General features: G+C 41.1%; 1 protein-coding gene across 1 annotated transcript in view; it reads left to right on the forward strand.

The window, feature by feature from the left end:
- Positions 1–19,303, forward strand: part of TENM4 (teneurin transmembrane protein 4) — a 2,938,802-nt gene that overhangs the window by 1,534,174 nt on the left and 1,385,325 nt on the right. The window contains exon 7 of the mRNA XM_047690277.1: positions 7,877–7,954. The gene's annotated coding sequence lies outside the window, so the exon portion shown is untranslated. The remainder of the gene's footprint in view (positions 1–7,876; positions 7,955–19,303) is intronic.

Genomic DNA, 19,303 nt, shown 5'->3' on the forward strand with positions numbered 1-19,303 from the left:
TGGACTAGATCTGGAATCTCTAAAAATGGAATTTAGATTTGTTTTAGAAATCAAGTCACATTTTAAGCTGGTGATTGATAAAACAAAACAAAACAAAAGGAAAAAACCTTGCATGTTTTCACTTGCACCATGGCCAAATTATATCTCTGCCATTCTCTGCAAGCAAGATATGTTGTTATTGCTCTTGTTTATTTCTAATTTAAATGCAAATATTTTTTGATACTTACCCTGTTCAATTTCATTGCCTTAACTTTAACTCCCTGCTCAAACTGTTGAGGTTATCTTGAATTTTTGTTTAACCATCTACCACATTATCTGTCCTTCCTAATTCCATAGCAGCTTAGGTCTGGAGGGTCCTTGAAGTTCTTCTGTTTGGTGAGGTTTGGGTTGGCAGTACAGGGTCCTATCATTTAGCCACTCCACTGCGTGTGCCCTTCCAGTGGTGGGGAATGGGGAAGGGGATAAATACTTCCACTGCATTACTGAACAGCTCTAATTGCTTAAAAGGTTGGGTAAATGGAAGGAGCAAACACACAGTCTACTTTCAGCAGTTTCTGTCTATAATCTAATCTTATTCTCCAAACAACCAGTTGAATTAAGAATTCTTATATTAGCTATGCAGATGAGAAAACTGAGGATTGGAGAATGTGTGTTTATTTGTTGCCCTAGCTGGTAAGAAATGCAGAGGAAATTCAACACCTCTCTGGCTCCGAAGTCCAGTGATGATTCCCTCCTTCCACAGGTGCCTCATTATCGCTAAAGATCTTTTCTAATGTTGGACCAAAGTTCCTTGCTTTTATGCTATGTTCTCTGTGCCCTCCTCTGGAACAATGCAGAATAAATTAGCTCCCTCTTCTCCTGCCTTTTGTTGTTAGCTGGCATTATTCAGTCAGGATAATGCAGCAGCTGACAAACTCTCTGGAGGAAGAAGAAATGGACCTGGGGGGTAAGCCCAGCATGAGACTGTGGACACAAGTTTTGACACAAGACAAATTTGGGTTTGGATCCTGGCTCGTACACATAGTTTGTGACCACGGTCAAGTCATATCAGTTCTCTGACCCTTATTTTACTCAGTGTAAAATGAACAGTATATATTAAAAAAAAAAATGTTTAAAAGAGCCCTACCTCCTAGTGATCTTGTGAGGATCACTAAGGTGGTGCTGCCAACCTTGGCATGGTGCCTTGTAGAGTGAGTGCTGCCTCATCGGTAGCTTTCATGTCCTTCGACAAACAGTAGCTTTCATGTCATGTCAATCAAGTGTTGTGTTTTGTTTTGTTGTTTTTTTTATAATTAACAATGCATTTCATTTGTCTGCGTCTGACAAGGAGACACATTATTTAACTTGCAACTCTCTTTTCCTTTGTTTCTGATGAAAGCATTGAAAAACAATAGTCCATTCACACTGTTGGACTTCCTAAGTGCTGGAGGATGACTAACATCACATATGTTACCTCATTTAATCCTCAGAATATCCTTGGAAGGTAAATGCTACCATTATCATCCCCACTTTACAGATGGGTAAACTGAATCTCAAAAAGGTTATGCAGTTTGCCCAGGGTCACATGGGTAGGTAGTAGTAGAGGCGGGATTCAAACCAAGGCAGGCTGGCTCAGCAGTCCTGCTCTTAACCTCTGTGCTCACCTGCCTCAGAGCAGCCTGGGGCCATGCGACCAGAGACTTCACCTCGCTCTCATTCCAAATGCTACTAAGCATTATTTCCTCCTATTATTATTATTTTTAATCTCTCCCCAAGACTCCAGCACTTTGTGTTTTCCATGACTTGTCCTATCTCCCTCAAGAATGCAAAATTAATTCTCACTAATGTGAACAGTTTATCTTCCTTGAGGCTGTTTCCCCATCTATAAAATGGGGATAGAAATACACATTCAATAACTCTTTTGTGAAAACTAAATGTAGTAATTCAAACCAAGTGTCCAGATCAGTGTCTGGCACACTTGAATAATTACCCTTTGCTCACTGCCTATAGCACTTGCATTGAAAGAGATGATTGAGCAAAATAATTAATTCATTGGCTTACTCAGCAATGACATAAACTGCCTACTAGATGTAGGGCTTGGTTTCTGCATTTGATAAATCAGAAAAAGTTATAACATTTTATAAACTGTAAGAAGAAAATGGATGGTCTGGTGGGAACCTGGAAGGTCAGGTAGGGCTTCCCAGACTGAGAGAAATTTGATCTAGGTGTTGAAAGAATGATTAGGAGTTATCAGATAGCAGGAGGAGAAAGAAGACCTTCCAGACATAGTCAACTGGGACTAGTAAGAGAAAAAGCGTGAAGAATGCAAATATTGGCTTTTTTACCCAGTCTCTTGGTCTGCCATTCCTAGGAAATTGTACCCCCCATTGCTTTCCTTTTCCTGCTAGTTTTTATGTGACATACAAGCAACATAATAAAAATAAAGAAGTTAAAACTAATGCACAGATCTAATGCATGGTGTGCTTTCCTTTTTCTGTGTTGTTTTCTAGTCATTATCAGTGAGATTCTATCAAATTTTATCTTTTTAGTAACCACTCACTATTGTTACAAATGCATTGTTTCTATTTTTTATATTTCCCATGACTGGTTTCCTGTCAATGACTACTATTTTATACATTACATTTTATATTTTTAAACTTTGAAAAATTCCACAGATAAGTATCCTGAGAGATATTATCATAAAGTGGCCAAATGTATAGACTGTTTGAACAAAATGTCTGGGTACAAACTGGGGTGCCACAAGTACTCTTTTTTTACCCCGGGTAATTTATTGAAACTCTGCTCTAGTTTTGTTATCGTTGTTATTATGTGTTATTATGTTGTTGTTTTCTCTCTTAATGGGGATTAACAATAACTACTTCATATTTATTTTCACAAAAGCTAAATAGGTTGCATAGGAAGCATTGAATCCAGTGTTGAGTGATTAATGTTGGCTATGATTATTAATATATAATGCCTACCTACCTTTACATAAATCTAAATATATATATGAAGACATTTGGTTGATTTGATTCTTAGCCAGGAATAAAAGCACACCTTTCATTTTTACTCCAGCTCGATTATTCTCTCTTTCAGTAAGAATCTTACAAGATTGCAGCATTAGCAGATGCAGTTTGTTCATTTGTTCAATTTGCTGAATGCCTGCTTTGGCCCAAATGGTGTCTTGGGCTCCTATGAAGCTCATGGTCTAGATGGAAAGTAGACACAAAAGTACATGATGACAATGCAACGTGACAACAACTTGTCTCCCAGCGAGGGCTGCACGAGACGCTGTGGGACTCGGAAGTCAATACCTTATGGTGGGCATGGGGCCCCAAGTGATGTGGCCCCAGCCTCTTGCCCTAATTCCTACCCCTGTCTCCACCCTTCTCCCTCATTCTCTCCCATGGGTGTGCTTTTGTCTGGTTCCCATGCTCTTGTTTTGTCCCAGGATCTGTTCACATGCTCCTCTTCTTCCAGAAACCCCTTTCTCTCCACATGTTGCCTCTTTCTCACTGTCATCTCAGCTGAAATGTCATTTCCTCAGGGAGCCCGAAGCCATCTATTGGCCTGTTGCTCTCCTTTTCTCCCCCCCCCCCCATTCTAGAATCTTCCATCATTTTCTTCTTAGGACATATCAAGTGTATAATTGTATACCACCCCCTAAGGCTGTGAGCTTCATGCAGAGACCACATTTGTGCTTATCCCTGTTCACACAGCATCCAGTAGAGCAGAACATAGAAAGTGCTCTGTAAAATATGTGTTCAACGGATCAAAACCAGGGAGGCATTGAATCTCAGGGAGGTTGTAGAAGTTCTCCATGGGTACAAGGAGAAATCATTACTGAGTAGGAGGAGGAGTAGAAGTTCACCATGAGTATAAGGAGAAATTATCACAGCTTAAGTGTCAAGGTTTGGAGACAAAGACACAAATTTAGGATCCATTCAGATTTGTCTTCAAATCTGGTCTTGCTGCATACCACATATGAATTTAGGCAAATTATCTCAATTTTATGGCCCATCTCACCTTCATCTGTGAAGTGGAGCTAATAGCACCAAGTTGTGAGTTTGTTGTAAGGGGTCAACCTAAGGTGTCCAAAGCGCGTGGGTAGATAAGCCAATAAGAGTATTATGTGTGTCCTCAGATGTGATAAGGAGGATCATGAATTGTGTGGACTGAAAATATTCTGGCATAGTGAGTCCCCATGTTTCAGTCTTAGAGGGGAGAACAATCGTCTGACCTGAAACACTAGGCTGCTGTGAGGAAAATTGAATTGTTGCAAAGTCTTTGGAAGTACAAAGTGCCTCCAGCAAGTTGCTGAAGGTCAAAGATTTATAGTTTGTTCCTCACAACATCCAGAGGATGTAAAATAATAGTGCCTCCTTATCTCAGACACTTGTCTTAATACTATACATGGGGTAGTTCATTTAATCTTAACCATCTCTGGACTGTGGTTTCCTTGGCCCTACAAATGAGGAGGCTGAGACACAGAGATGTTCAGAAACTTGCTCAAGACCATGGAAGTAGCAAGTGACAGAGCTGGACTTACAGCCAAATGGTGTGGCATCACCAGCACACTGCCCTGCCTGTGTGTGCCACAAAGCCAGGTGGAATTTGAATTGTTATGTATACAAGTTCAAATCCCTACTCCACCACTTACTGATTGTGCTGCCTGAGGCAAGGTTTTTAATTTCCCTGAGCCCCTAAAAGATAGAAAGATAATGATATATAGTGTGAAGGAGGGGGTGAGACTTAAACCAGCTTATGTGACAGGTAGGTACCAGTGTCGTGGCAGATACACCGTGAAAAGCGGCTAGCATGACTACTCACAGTTGTACTAAACTCTGCTCATGGGTCTTGACGTAGTTGAGATTTTATAAGCCTTGATAGCTGTTAATTGAGAAATATGCATCCATGACAGGTAATCAATACGCTCACTTGGCAGTCAGGTTCCAGATGAAATAAAGCTAAACGATGATGCAATTAGAATATACAAACAAATCCCCCACAGAAGCCAAATAAACTTGACTGTTTTCTCCATCCTAATCATGCCACCGTGTTTGGAATGCATCTGGAAGGCATTTTCTCAGTAAATCTGGACCCAGCTAGATAAATAGAGCTTCTTCACCGGTTGTTTGCTTTACCTGCTTTCTCCTTGGAGCTCAGGTTCCCTCTGCCCGAGATAGATAGCACGTAGGACTGACTCCCTAAGTGTGAAGGACACGCTGCACACCTCACTGACAAACAGTGTCCCCTGAAATTCACTTTGTCATTTCTTTCCTGGTTCCCAGACAGAATGGCAATAGCAGGCAATTTTAATGGGGAAACGGTTCAGGAGGCAGGTTCTCAACAGTCTCTGGCAAATCCTTCTGAATCCTACAGAAATCCTTCTCCTTTACTGGAGTGTGTGAATTACTAAACAACTAAGTGCCTGTCTTTGTGGTTACCCTCACACCAACGTGCAAATTTTTTGTCCTGTATTCACACCTGCTGTTTATTAACTTGTAAATGCATCATAACAGCCACGTACCAGTGAGCATAATAAATCGTGACCTGAGCCAGTAATTTAGCTGAAACAATAAACCATGATTTAAAAATAGAAAAAAAAAAAAATCCTAGATCCTCTACTTACTAGCCCTGTGTCTTGGGCAAGTAATGTTAGTCCTTGTGCCTCTGTTTTCTCATCTTTCAAAAGAGGATGATTATAATACCTGGCACTTACTATGATGGGAAGGCCTAGTGAGGAGATCATCATCATCATCATCATCTCACAATGCATGCCAGTTATTGTTATCATTACTGTCCTAAATTTTAAGTCACATATCACAAATGAGACTAAATTGGGTCATTTAACTTTTCCGTACTTTCTGGTAGGCTTGGGCTATTGCAAAGGACATGAGGGACACACAAACTTGGATTCAAATCTTGTCTCCACCACTTCTGTAAGTGACCTAACCTCTTTGAACATCAGTATCCTCGTTTGCAAGCTCTTTAAAGAGTATATATAAATATAAAGGACTCCTCCCAGAAGTAGGGAATTTGAGCTTATTAAGCTAAAGCAAGAAAACCTGTGAGTCTGTTAGAGTCCACAACTGTTAGGTACCATGAAGATGTTGATGCTAGAATGATCTGAAACTGCTCACAAAGTAGCCGGTCATAGGACCAGTAAACTGGAAAGGGCCTGTTGGCATCATCTTGCCTGATGCATTAGTTTTGTGGAGGAGAAAACCCCAAGGTTCAAAAAAGTTAAGTGACCCATCTGAGATGACACAGCTAAGAAAAGGCTGAGTCCAAGAGGGGGGAACCAGTTATCTTAGAGTTATCAGTGTTCCACCCTAGTCTGTCAGAGCAGAACAGAGGAACAAAGTAAACAAAACAGTGATTAAATTTAGATAAAAATAAACGTTGAGGGGCTCCTGGGTGACTCAGTGGGTTAAAGCCTCTGTCTTCAGGTCATGATCCAAGGGTCCTGGGATGGAGCCCCGCATCAGGCTCTCTGCTCATCAAGGAGCCTGCTTCCCCCTCTCTATCTGCCTGCCTCTCTGCCTACTTGTGATCTCTGTCTGTCAAATAAATAAATAAATAATCTTAAAATAATTAAATAAATAAATAAACGTGGAAAGAAGGAAAGGAGAGAGGGAGGGCGGGAAGGGGGAAGACAATAATGGCATTGAGCGCATGGCATCTTTTGGGGTACATGGCAATCCAGTGGTGCAGGTTATGGTGGAACCCAAGTGACGAGGTGGTGAAGTGGGTGCATAGAGGTGAACGAGGTAGACTCAGGTCCCAGCTTGGCCTCCGGAGGGCTGTGCAGGCTGCAAAAAGGGACGTCACTGCTCCATGTCCCCATTTTCTCATATCACAGTTTCTAATCTGTTTGTTTTAAAGGCTAAAGAGATGACTGATATAAAATTATTAGTACAGAGCTTAGCATATGGGAAGCATTCAATGCAATGATCTGTTCTTACTATATATGAAATTGAGTGTCCTCTCTCTCTCTCTTTTTTTTTCAATTTTTAAAGTAGCTGTTTGGAAGTCACTGAGATATCCTGTTTGGTTTTTTGTTTTGTTTTGTTTTAGTTAAATGCCATGGAGCTAACACTGTGAAAAAGTGTTAGAAGTAATTACAAGAGAAGCAAAGGCTGGGGGAGGGGACCGCAGAAGGAAGCACTAATACACAGGCAGTACCCACTGCCTAAGGCACTGTGGGGAGAGCTTTCCTGTCTTCTACTTAATCCTTGGCACAGAGCTAAGGGGTAGGTATTGTTGCCCTCATTTTACAGATGAGAAAAACAAAAGTCTGAGAAATTAAATCATTTGGCCAAGGCATTTCTGACACAAAAACCTCTTTCCTCTCCCTCACAAGATATAGTCCCTGCCCACCTACATTCCCAGGAATCATTTTTTTTTTTAAGATTTTATTTATTTATTTATTAAGATTTTAAGATTTTAAGATTTATTTATTTATTTATTTATTTATTTATTTATTTACAAGCAGGCAGAGAGGCAGGCAGAGAGACAGGAGGAAGCAGGCTCCCCGCTGAGCAGAGAGCCCGATGCGGGACTCGATCCCAGGACTCCAGGATCATGACCTGAGCCGAAGGCAGCGGCTTAACCCACTGAGCCACCCAGGCGCCCCCAGGAATCATTTTTTAAAAAGATCTAAGAAAACTGTCTTTTAGTGTTTACTTTGTTGTTGTTGTGTTTTTTGTTTTGTTTTGTTTGTTTGTTTTGGGTTTTTAGGTAGCCTACGGCAGCTAGCTGTCCTGTATCATTTCCACGAAGAACCCTTGTTCATTTTTCCATCCCTTACTCCCTTCTGTAAACTGTGGACCACCAGATTTAAAAGTAAGCAGTCTCTGAGTTTACATGTTTTTCTGTGTTTTCTTATACCCAGGATAAACAGTATTGCAACTCACAAGAAAGCTTCAGTTACAGTCTTCTTCTTGGATACTGATGGGAATGCCTAACTAAGGTAAAACAAAACATATATTAATTAAAATTTATATGTGACTAAATTTATTATTATTTGCTCAAAGGTTTGTGATTTGCAGAAACATGTCTGTGGACAAGGGGGAAGGGGAGGAGCAGTAACTGAGGTGTTATCTTCCTTTACTCTTCAGTTTGAGCAAAACTCTGTGGATTAGAAAGTGGCATTCTCAACAGACTTCCATTAGTAATCACAGTTGGTAGAGGTGATTGGCCTTAAATGTGTAGATCTTTTGGCTTGACTGGATTGGTTTTCTTCCTTGTATTTTTTTGTTTTTGTTTTTGTGCTTGTTTTTGTTGTTGTTGTTGTTTTAATCTTTGGAGTAGTCCAAAGGAGAGGACTGAGCCTTTATTTGTAATGCAAAGGGAAGGTCTAGCAATTCAAAAATTCTTGAAGATCAAATTCCCTCTGTTTAAGTTGACTGAAATAGACTTCAATTAAAAATGAGAAGAACTATATTTAAGTAAGCTTAAGTAAATTGTTTATTGGGTAGGAGGAAGAACTTTTCCTCTACCCTCAGTTTAGTACCTGGAGTTTAGGGATTAAATTGTCAAAAGACAGATTAAGAGGAGAAAAATTTTACTTATATGTGCAAACCACATACACATGGGCATACTCAGTGATGAGTGATTGAAAAGACTGGTTTATAGTTTGGGACTTGTTTACCTAATTTAGTATGGGAAAGAGAGTGGGAAGGAGAAGCTCCTACGGGAAGAACAAATCGGCTTCTGTAGGAAAGACAAATGTTTTTGGGGGGAGAACAAACAGAAGATAAGAAAGTTTGTGATAATGCTCATATATACAAGAGTGGTCTTTCCATCTTCTTCAGGGCCCTAAAACTTCCCAGGAGAGGGGATTTAACAGTAGATTTACTTTTGGTCTTTCTTCTGAGAGGTTACCCACCCTGAGGAGGGAGTTTATGGCTGTCCTCATTTCTCAGAAATTTCTGCCTTTAGTCAAATAAGGGAAGATCCAAGAAGGATGGCTTTTGTTTTTTGGGTTTTTTGTTTGTTTGTTTGTTTGTTTGCATCTATCGAATCTCAAATGTCTTCAGCTTAAAATAATCTTTATGCCAACTCTGGGGTTCCAAATAGGTCCCCACATCGGCTATCAGAAGCTCTACCTACATTAGTCTTTTTTGTGTTTTAACATTTCCCAGTCTGTTATCTCTGTAGCTTGGAATGATCAACATTTAGCAGTATATGTGTAAAAATACAATATCATATTTTAACAGAAACTCATAAGGATTATTGGATAGTCTATGCTTTTTCATATTTTAGTCTTTGATTTCAACCATAGCTCATATCTAGGAGGGAAAATTCCAAAGGAAATTATGTGGCATATCCCGGTGATGGTGATTTTTTCAGGGTGTCAAGAAGAGAGGAATACTTAAGTTACCTCAGCTGATAGGAAATTATTTTAAAAGTACTTGGAAGACTAAGGAAACAGAGAAAAGCCTCTGAGCAATAACATAGGCAGGCATTATGAAGAGGAAGAATATTCAGCATATAAAAGTGACCCAGAGGTATAGCCCAGAATGTTTTCATCCTGCCGTACCTTTGTAAGTGCCAAGAACCACCTCTGACTAGAGCCAGTCTTCCACACTTGCAACTCAGAGAGAGATGAGCCCTGCCTCCAGTCCAGTTATTACACATGCCTCAGCTTCTGTCTGTCTTGTGTCTTCTGTGCCATGCTGAAATGTACCACACCTCCATTATTTCCAATGTAGAAAGAACAGATTGAGGTGGTTTGTCACTACCCATTATAGGACATTCCAGTGGGAAGAGTCTTTGTGTGAAACATCCTCTAGGTCCCCGGACTCTCTTATGTCCAAAACACAGCTCTTTGTCCATAGCTCTTGTACAAATACGTGGTCCAATGAATTGTGGTCAGGGTAACAAATCTACATGGTTTACACATGACAAAGTGAAAGAAATAGTCCTGGGCCTCTTTCCTGGGAAGGGGCTCTTAGAATATCAGATGTTTGTAGAAAAATTCCCATTTTGTGGAATGCTGGTTTTCTGATCTGGTCAGACTATTGGTCACTGATTCCCCATGCATTGCAATGCACCTTAGGAACATTAGTGTAGCAAAATTTCCTTGGTTCTTATGTGGGGACATGATTGAAACCTGTTCGGCCTAGTCTAATTCGTTTCCATTAACTAGGAAAACAGAAACATGGACCATGAAGAATAAAAGGCAAGCTACAACTCTTTAAGGAGCAACATAAGGGACAACCTAAGGAAAGGGAATGTACTTAAGAAAGAACCTCAAAGGGATGCTTGAGAGAAGGGTCCAGGGAGTGAAATAAAAATGACCCCATAGGTCTAGCTTTAAGAAGATGTGCTAGGAATCTTTGTAAAAGCAAAGAAGGAACAATGGAATGTCCTTTTCTGCAGCTCAGATGTCAAGAGTCTGAGAGTTGCCAGTAAAAGACAACTTTGATAAAACCCTTGATTTATCCACCCAAGGGATTAGAATGGCCTCACATAGGAGAGACCCCTGTAGAAACAGAAGAGAGAGGAATGAGTCAGGGAATTAATAGTTCATAAAAGAAAAGTTGTTATTATCCACCTCCACTCCCTCAATCCAACCTTCTCATCACTTGGAGCAATCTCAGATTGCAAATACTGCCGTTTCTCCACTTGTCTAAAATATTCCTCTGTAAAGAAAGAAAGAAAGAAAGAGAGAGAAGGACGGAGGGAGGGAGGGAGGGAGGAAGGAAGGAAAAACTTATTCTGTTATGTTGGCATCCTCTCATAAGGATGGGGACAGTTAAATTACTTCAGGACTAAAATTAATTACTTCTGGACTAAAAATATGAGTTTCATCCATGCAGGGAAGTAACCATGTAGTGATAGAGGTTTTAACCTGTTAATTTTTAGTTTTAAGGGTGAAAATAAGTCTAATTTGTTGAAAATAAAGATCTGAGTAAAGTAATATATACATATATATATATATATATACACATATGTGTGTATATATATATACATGTATATGTATATATATACACATATACATGTATATATATATATTCCTCTGTAAAAATCAAATAACAGATGTAGAAAAAAAAAGTTAATGGATAAGATTTTCTCACTTTACCCCTGTTCTCTTTTGAACCTCTGGGACCCTGCTCTTATTGGTCCTTCAATGTGCACCTGCCAGTGAAAAATTAATGAAAAAGCTGCAAATACTGTTAGTGGGAAGATTCAGAAATAGGTGATTGTGCTTAAGTCATGATGTATTTTTTATAGATTTGTATTACCTTGCTCTGGTTTTCCATTGCATTTATACCCAGCAATCTAGTCATATTTTCTGCTCATAAAAATCATACCTACTTCAGATACTGGGATTAACTGTGTCTTTTGTACTAGGCCTGTATAACGATCATGGTGTTGTGTGATTTCCAGGTGTTCTGCCACCTGGATGATGTACAGAACCACTGTTCAGGATCATAGTTTCCATGTGTGACTGCAACACATGGGTATAATATTTGTTATTATTGATTGTGTTTCCCAGAACCTCTTTCTAAAGCACTTCTTAAGAGTTCTCAGATGCAAGAAGGTATATTTGCCCAGGTTTGCCAAACAGAGAGGTAAGGCTTGGGATGTGATAGGCTTCAGGTCACCCAATCCCACTGAGACACATGGTATGCTCAAGTAAATGCCAGCTCAGGGAGTGGCCCAGGATGCACCCCAGGTGACTGCCTCTTCTGAGAAATTGTCCTTAGCCAGAGGGCAAATTGATGACCTGACACCACTCTTACAAATTAGAGGCTAAAAATACTACAAGACCAGTTAGCTGGGCCTAGAAAAGGGACTGGAGAGGTGGTCAGAAATATTTATTGAGTCCCTGGTGTATCCCTGTGGACTTTCCGCAGGCTGGTATGTTGAATCTCAAAGACCATTTTCTGGAAGGAAGGAGCCAAGATGTCAAGAAGTCTTCAAACTAATGGGCATGAATAAGGGTTTTCTACCACAGACATTTGGCTGGTAAAAACCATGTCTGAATTCAGGGAACCAGATTGCCTGGAAGGCTGATGCCAGAAATCAGGTTTCCAGAAATTAGCTGTAAAGAGAGAAATTTTATCTGAGTATCCAAACCATCAAGCTCTAATCCAAAGTCCTTGAGAAGTGGCCAGGTGTCAAGCAACATAAACCAAATACAAACTCTTAAGTCTGAAGGGCAGACTTCCCTTTAAGAAGACAGAAGAGGCAAAGCTAAGAGTCAGAAATAAAATAGCTAACATCTATGGAGCACTGACTATGTACGTGCCAGGCACTGTTCAGTATTTATACGTAATAACTCATTAAAATGAGAATGGTATTAATATCATCCCTATCTTGCAGGTGCATAAACTGAAGCACGGAGAGCTCAGGTAATTTTTCAAGGCCATAGAACTAGAAAGCAGCAGAGGTGGTGTATGGCCTCAGAACCGATCTTCCCAGTGGCCACACTATATTACCTCTGCAATTTCAGAGGAACTGGTTTGCATCAGGTCTTGAACAAATGAGGAGAATCCAGGATGATCCATCCAGACAAAATCAAGTGTTTAGTTTACGTCTGTGGCCCCATGCATTAGGTCAGTGTGTGTCAGCAGACTTCAAGTCAAACAAGGGGGCAAGAACCCATAGCAGAACCATCGACTGGTTGGAAATTCTCTACTAGGGACCTGTTGCAGACTTGGAGCTTATCACATCCCTCAGGGTACGTTTAGTGGGATACACTCTCTGTGAAGATCTCTTCCTATTGGAATTTTCCGTCACTGGAATATTTGTAAGGTAGTATGTCTGTAGGTCAGTCTCAGTGGACACATTTCAAGGATGGCATCCACATAGTTCCTACAGGAGCTGAGCTGCATCTGTTTCCTGTCTGCCAGCGTCAGGGTATACATCAACACAGAGCTGAGGCGAGCCCTGTGGCCCCAGTGCCCACAAACAGAAGCCACGGTTCAGTCACCTCCGAGTTGGCGCCTGGTGTCCTCAAACTTCAGTTGCATTCCCTGGCCCTATGTGAGTACAGGATTGGCTGAGCTGACCCTCCCTCATCCTTATGAAACAGAAAGCCTCACAAATCGTTCTTTCTGACCTTGCTCCCAGGGGACCATCTAGCGCCTAAAATGCTACATGCAAGTTTTTGCAACTCTTTTCCTATAAAAAAAAAAAGGTGTTTGGTATTGTAGCAAAACCCTAACATCAGTCTAGGGAACACTGATTTACCACTGATTTACCACCCACTCCCCACCAGGCACCACTTTTATAAATAAGGAACCAAAGAGGTCTCCCCCCACTCCTCCAAACACATGCCCGTCTTACCTCCTCAGCACTCCAGCATACAGTCTCTTTTCCCCAGAATAGTCAGGAAAGCACTGGCTGACAGGCTGTGTTATTGCTTCTGATCCCATTGGTCACATCATGTAACATCTTAACTCTTAACCTAATTTGATGGATGCAGCTTGACAGGGCGTAGCAGGGATGCTGGTCCGGCTTCCCCGAGCTGTGTTTAAGACCCCACCTCCCTGCAGGCTCCTGGAGACTACACAGCATTCAAAATACTTCAGGGCATATTTCTTGGTCAAAGCAGGTACAAGGGCAGCAGCCTATCCCTAACTGTAGGGTTAGATCCTTGGAAATAACTGTGGCCATGCTTGTCTTCTTGTCTTAAGAAGGTTTAAGATCTTAAGTCAGGACAAGAAAAAATAGTGTTTCAGAGACTGAAGTTATGGCGACCCTCAGAAAGCATTTTAATTTTTTTTTCATATTTAATAAAATTAATAAAAATGGTAAATTCAATAAAGAGAATATCAATGACATTTTTTACATTTCCAGTTTAAAATAGGAAGGCTACACAAGTCCATTCCCTGTACCATCTCTTTCCCAGGAGACACTTTTAGCTTATGTATCTGTTGTATTGTGTTCTGTGTTGTAGGCTACTATATGCTATGAGGAATTTAGTTTTTTTTCTATGTCTGGGCTTCGTCTAACTGGTCTAAATATCCAGGGTCTCTCTGATTTTAGGGTCCAGAGGGTTAGCTTCCTGTGTGCCACCTCTGTGCCCCAAATGTGGGCTGAAATCATCTGCTGTCAACACCTACATACCTCAATTCTCCCCTCCTGCCCGTTTGAGGTATAAGTGGAGGAAGTTACATTCAGTTACCTTTCCTTCTCTCTTAATGGTTTTTTTGCAAGGGGCATCATTTTTGTTCTGCCTTTAAAATAACTAACTCCTTTATCTAGCCCAACTCTAGTTATTTCCTGACAACTCTGGAATCATCTAGAGATACCTAACTTTGAGTCCTGTCTCTGACATTGACCAGCTGTGAATTCTTAGATTGGTTGCTCAACCCCAGAAACATCAGTCCCATCATCTGTAAAATAGGGAAATACTCTCCAATTACATTGGGTGGTCATATGGATCGAGTGGCATGATGAATATAAAATGTGTAGCACGATGTCAGACCCACAGGACATGCTTAGCACTGGTCATGTTTAGGAGTCATGGTTGCAGTAGTGACAAATGTGCGTGTTGGAAAGAGGCTCATCCAGGTTTGTATTCCACATCTACCCCCTACTGCTCTTAAGACAAAGCAAGCTTCCTTGTCTGAACCTCACTATCCTTCTGTATAATACCGAGCTATAGTAGAGTGAGTCTTGCCATAGCAGGATAAGTGGTTCATAAAAATTCAATCATATAAACCAAGGAGCTGCGTTAATGAAATAACTGGAGTGAGTCTTTACAGCCTGCTGGCCAGAAGTTTAAAGAGTCCACCTGGGCCTTCTAAACCCATCCAGTTTCTGACTGTTGATTTGGTGCCCTCTCTTGGCAGTCGTCTGTGGCAGTGTAAATATTAATGGGGGCTATTCAGTATCATGTGGCTACTGGGACTTCCTACAATTGTATGTGGCCTGTCTTTTCTCAACCTATTGAGCCAAGAGAATATTAGAAATTCAGGGATCCATCTTTAGAGTCCCTGATTTCCACACAGGGTTGACTGACATTTTTTTTTGACCAGCCCTACCTCCACGTGCATGAAATAAAAATTCTATCCAGTCTCTGTGTCTATCTGAAAATAGGGGTAGGCAGAGGATGAGACCTAATTATATATGAATTATAATACAGGTGAAATTCTGATTAGTATGATGTTTATCAGTATGTGTATATATATTACATGTTGCTATGTATGTGTATTACATATTATGTATCATATAAAGTTATTACCATGGGGCATTTTCTCATAGGGCTTTACTACATCTATCTTCAAATTTTTGTGAAGTTAAATGAGATTATGCATTAAACATACTGCCTTATTTTATTTAGCCTACTCTGACAAAATACCATGGATGGGTAGTTTATGAACAACAGAAATTTATTTCTCACAGTTCCAGAGGATGGGAAGTCTAGGATTAGGGTGCAAGCCATGTTCAAGTGAGGGCCATAGCTGGGTGCCTTTCTACTGTATCCTCATATGGTAGAAGAGGTCTAAGTATCTCTCTGGAGCCTCTTTGATAAGGCTCTAATGCCTCTCATGACTCCTTCATGACTTAAGTACCTCCCAAAGGCTTTGCCTACCAGGACCATCACCTTTGGGGTTTGGGATTTCAACATATACATTTTGGAGAACACAAACTTTCAGACCATAGCAGGCATCTATCACAGTTCTGGCACATTATTATCAAATCATAAGAAATGTTATTTTTTTAATGTTATTATTGATAAATATATAACACACAAGTTGAAACAAAAGTTCTTGAGGTTTCTAGAAAAAATGTAAAGACGTAAACTGACATAATAAGCCAGAATTGCTTCTAATAAGAACTACAAGTTAGGAAGAGATTACTGCAGCCCTACAATATTAGAATTCATGAAATTTACCACCTAAAATAAATATCTGCAGTTCGTGAAGCAGATATGAATTAAATACATATGATCAGCCCATAGCATTTTGGCTTCCCCGGACTGACAGCATGGGCATGTCTCCAACCTTCACACACCCCTCTGGCAGAACTTATGGGACTCCTTACCACATATTTAAGGCTTGATATTCACTTTAATAGAATTTCACTGGCAAAGAACTGAATGATTTTCCCCCATGTTTATATATTCTGGATGAGTCCTGACTGTCAGAGAAGAAGGGACAGCTAAGACAACAGGGAGGATATCTCCCATCATGGTCTTTCCTCTTCATCAGAGTAGAAGCTGTCTTCACCGAAAGAAGGGACTGGTACATTCCTGGGTTTCCTTATCTACATTGTTGGTGCTCAAAGCACAGCAGCCACTGTAGCATAACCTTTAAATCATTCTTTGAGCAGTAGTTTTGGTTCCTTTCCATAGCACTGGTCTGGAGGCAGAAATGTAAAAGACATGTGGAAGTCTCTAATTTCAAGATGTTCACAGTCTAAATGAAAAAAAAAAAAAAAAACCACTAGATACATATGCAAAAACCATATACATCTGCTTTGTGAATCCTACAAAGCAGAAGGTGGACTGGAGAGGAAAGGCTTTACAGTTGGAGACCAGCAAGAACAAGAAGCTCATGCAACCTTCCCAAGGAGAGAAGGAGGGCTGAGGTAGCTGGACAGGGGCAGTGCAACAGAAATAGAAAGGGGCAAAGGAAATGTCTGAGTTGGGAGCATAGGGGAAGAGTAGTGAAGGAGATAACGACGCAACTCAGAATATCAAGGCTCTATGAAAAGAATAGCTTTGAAACTGGTTGCATTTCTCCCACTGTCAGATCAATTTCCAAGGAGTCTGAGCCCCTGGTAATTCATTTCAGCACCTTTTTAAGGCATCTGCGGTGATCCGGTGATCAGATGCATTAAGAAACAAGCTACTGATGGGATATATGTATTTTTAAATACTGTGTTTTCTTTTCTTTTCTTTTCTTTTTGGCCCTGAAGCATTTTAGAAGTTAGAAGGAAGCTGTGAATCATGTGCTGTCTAGCTAGGGAGGCTGGAGGAGGAAGACACCATTGCAAGCTGATAAGAAATCAGGTTGTAAGTCCTATTTGTTTTCCAGTGTCTCCATGATGTGACATTAGGAGATGATGGCTGCAGTTACAGGGGCACATTTGTTCCAATGATGTTCATAAATACACTTCGTTAGGCAGTTCTATCAAATCTGCCTGCTTTTCCTTCCCTCTCAGAGGGCAGACTGCTTTTCAGCTGCTTGATTTCTCTCTCTGAGATGGGACTGCTGCCTGAGAATCTGAAACTCGGTGTGAGACATGGAATATTAAATCTACCTGCAGTATTTGTGTAGGAGGAAAAGGCGAGATGGGGACGGGGTGAAGGGATAGCTGAGGGAAGGCTAATCCCGTAAGACAGGCTTTCCACTTGAGGTTCACTAGCCTGGCCCGGCTGGAAAGGTGGCCATCCAAGGCTGGCAGGAATGGAGAGAGTTGCTTATTGAAAGTTTGCCAGATCTCTTTCTGTGCTGGTTGGGGCCTTGTTTTTAAGATCAGCAGAGATGGTGAATTCTTTCTTCTTGAAGTTCACGAAAAACAACAGGGAGGAGGTCATACAATGAGATGAAATGATCTTTCTTTATCTGTGCACTGAAACTAATATTACTCACCTAGCAAGATTGCCATAAAAGCAAATAACATGGAATGTTTTTAGCCCACCAGCTTCAGGCATTCACCGGCCTAGGGCATGATCCTGAAGAATTTCCCTTCCCTTCCACACCTCTGCCTCCTCTCTGTGAATCCCTGGGGCATCGGAGATCGCTCTATAATAAAACCTAGTGTGGTGCATTGAAGTATACTTCTACATGTAGACGACTCCCTGGGAGTCTTGGTAAAATTCAGATTCTTACTTAGTAGGTCTTTATCAGGGCCTGAGATTCTGCATTTTCAACAAGCTTCCAGGCAATATAGTTGTGAATGGCTTCTGGACCACACTTTAGTGGGAAGAACCTCCCAGAACGGGGGTCATCATATGCGACAGACAGAAGGAAGTAGAGAAAAGGGCTCTGCTGCAGAGTCAGGCCTTGCAAGGGGAGCTGGCACTTGAAAGGACAGTGTCCAAAGTCTGTATCCAGATAAGCCAGGTGTGGAGGGGACAAATTCCTATAGCAGAGGAAAGTTTGTGCTGTTCATGGGACATGACTGTGGTGATGTGATCATATTAGTCTTGAGAAGATCATGAAGCAAGGGGATCTGTTTCATCATCCTTACGTGTAAAACCCCAATTGCTCCTGACTACCTTTGCATTAAAGTCCAAATTCCTCACCACCTACCATGTCCCTTGTGAGAATGCCTCTGGCTTCTCTTCATAGTCTTTCCTTGCACGCTCCTTTTACTTTTCCGGGCCTGTTACACCTTTGCACATGCAGATCCTTCTGCCTGGGGTGCTCTTTTCTTACAGCTGCCTTGCCTGTTCAGCAAACTCCTATTCACCTTTCGAATTCCTTTGTAAAATCAGCTTTTCTGTGAAATCTTACATTCACAGCTTCTATATCTTTAAATTCCTGGCCTGTTTCTCAGGACTGAAAGGATCCTGTACCTTATGTCTTCTTCTCTGTTGCCTGAAAGGCCCTTGTAATCTAGTCTGCTTTTTTAATTGCCACTGTCTTCCTAGGACCTAGCACAGTGCTGGGCAGTGGCAGTCATTTAGTAATTCTACTTAAAGAGAACAGAGAAGTAAGTAGAAGATGCAGGATGAGATGATTGCAGCTGCTCTGGAAAAGGGCCTGTGAGTATGAAGGATTTTGCCTAAGAAAGCCTGGGAATAGGCCAGGGAGGACCTTCTTGTGGAAAAAAGTGGCTATGCACTAAGCACGGTCAGTCTGCATGCGTACCGTACCGTGCCGTGTGGTCTGTGAGGGCATCCTGGGGGAGAGGGGGTGAACCTCTCACTGGGGAGAGCAGAGAGTGGTGCTCTCTGATTCTCTGAAGTGCTTGTTCTCTGAAACACTGCTAAGTCTGCTTTAACCACTCAGGTTCTCTACAGACAGCCTTCTTTTTCTCCCCTAGACCCTACCCTCACATAAGTAGTTAATGCCGAATCCTTGAGATCCTGCTTTAGCATTTGGGACAGAAAGACGTAAACTTGAGTTTCATCCAGTCATGGAAAACTTATGTTACAAAAAAGAAAGGAGAGACACACCCTCCTCTGCAGGAATTCTACCCTCTGAGCCCAGGGCTTGCTTCCTCTTTCTCTGCTTCCTTTGGGGTCATTGTCCACAACCAGTCTCCCAAATGTGCAACTGGAGCTCTTTGTTCCTGAGTCCATAGTTGAAAGCGTATCAACAACTTTCTATAGGTAAGGCTTTATATACAGTGTTTTGCCAGCACCATTTTGTCAAAGCAGTTCATGTTACCGTTGATGGGAAAA

Source organism: Lutra lutra, chromosome 10 (genome assembly GCF_902655055.1).
Source record: "Lutra lutra chromosome 10, mLutLut1.2, whole genome shotgun sequence".
Taxonomy (NCBI): domain Eukaryota; kingdom Metazoa; phylum Chordata; class Mammalia; order Carnivora; family Mustelidae; genus Lutra; species Lutra lutra.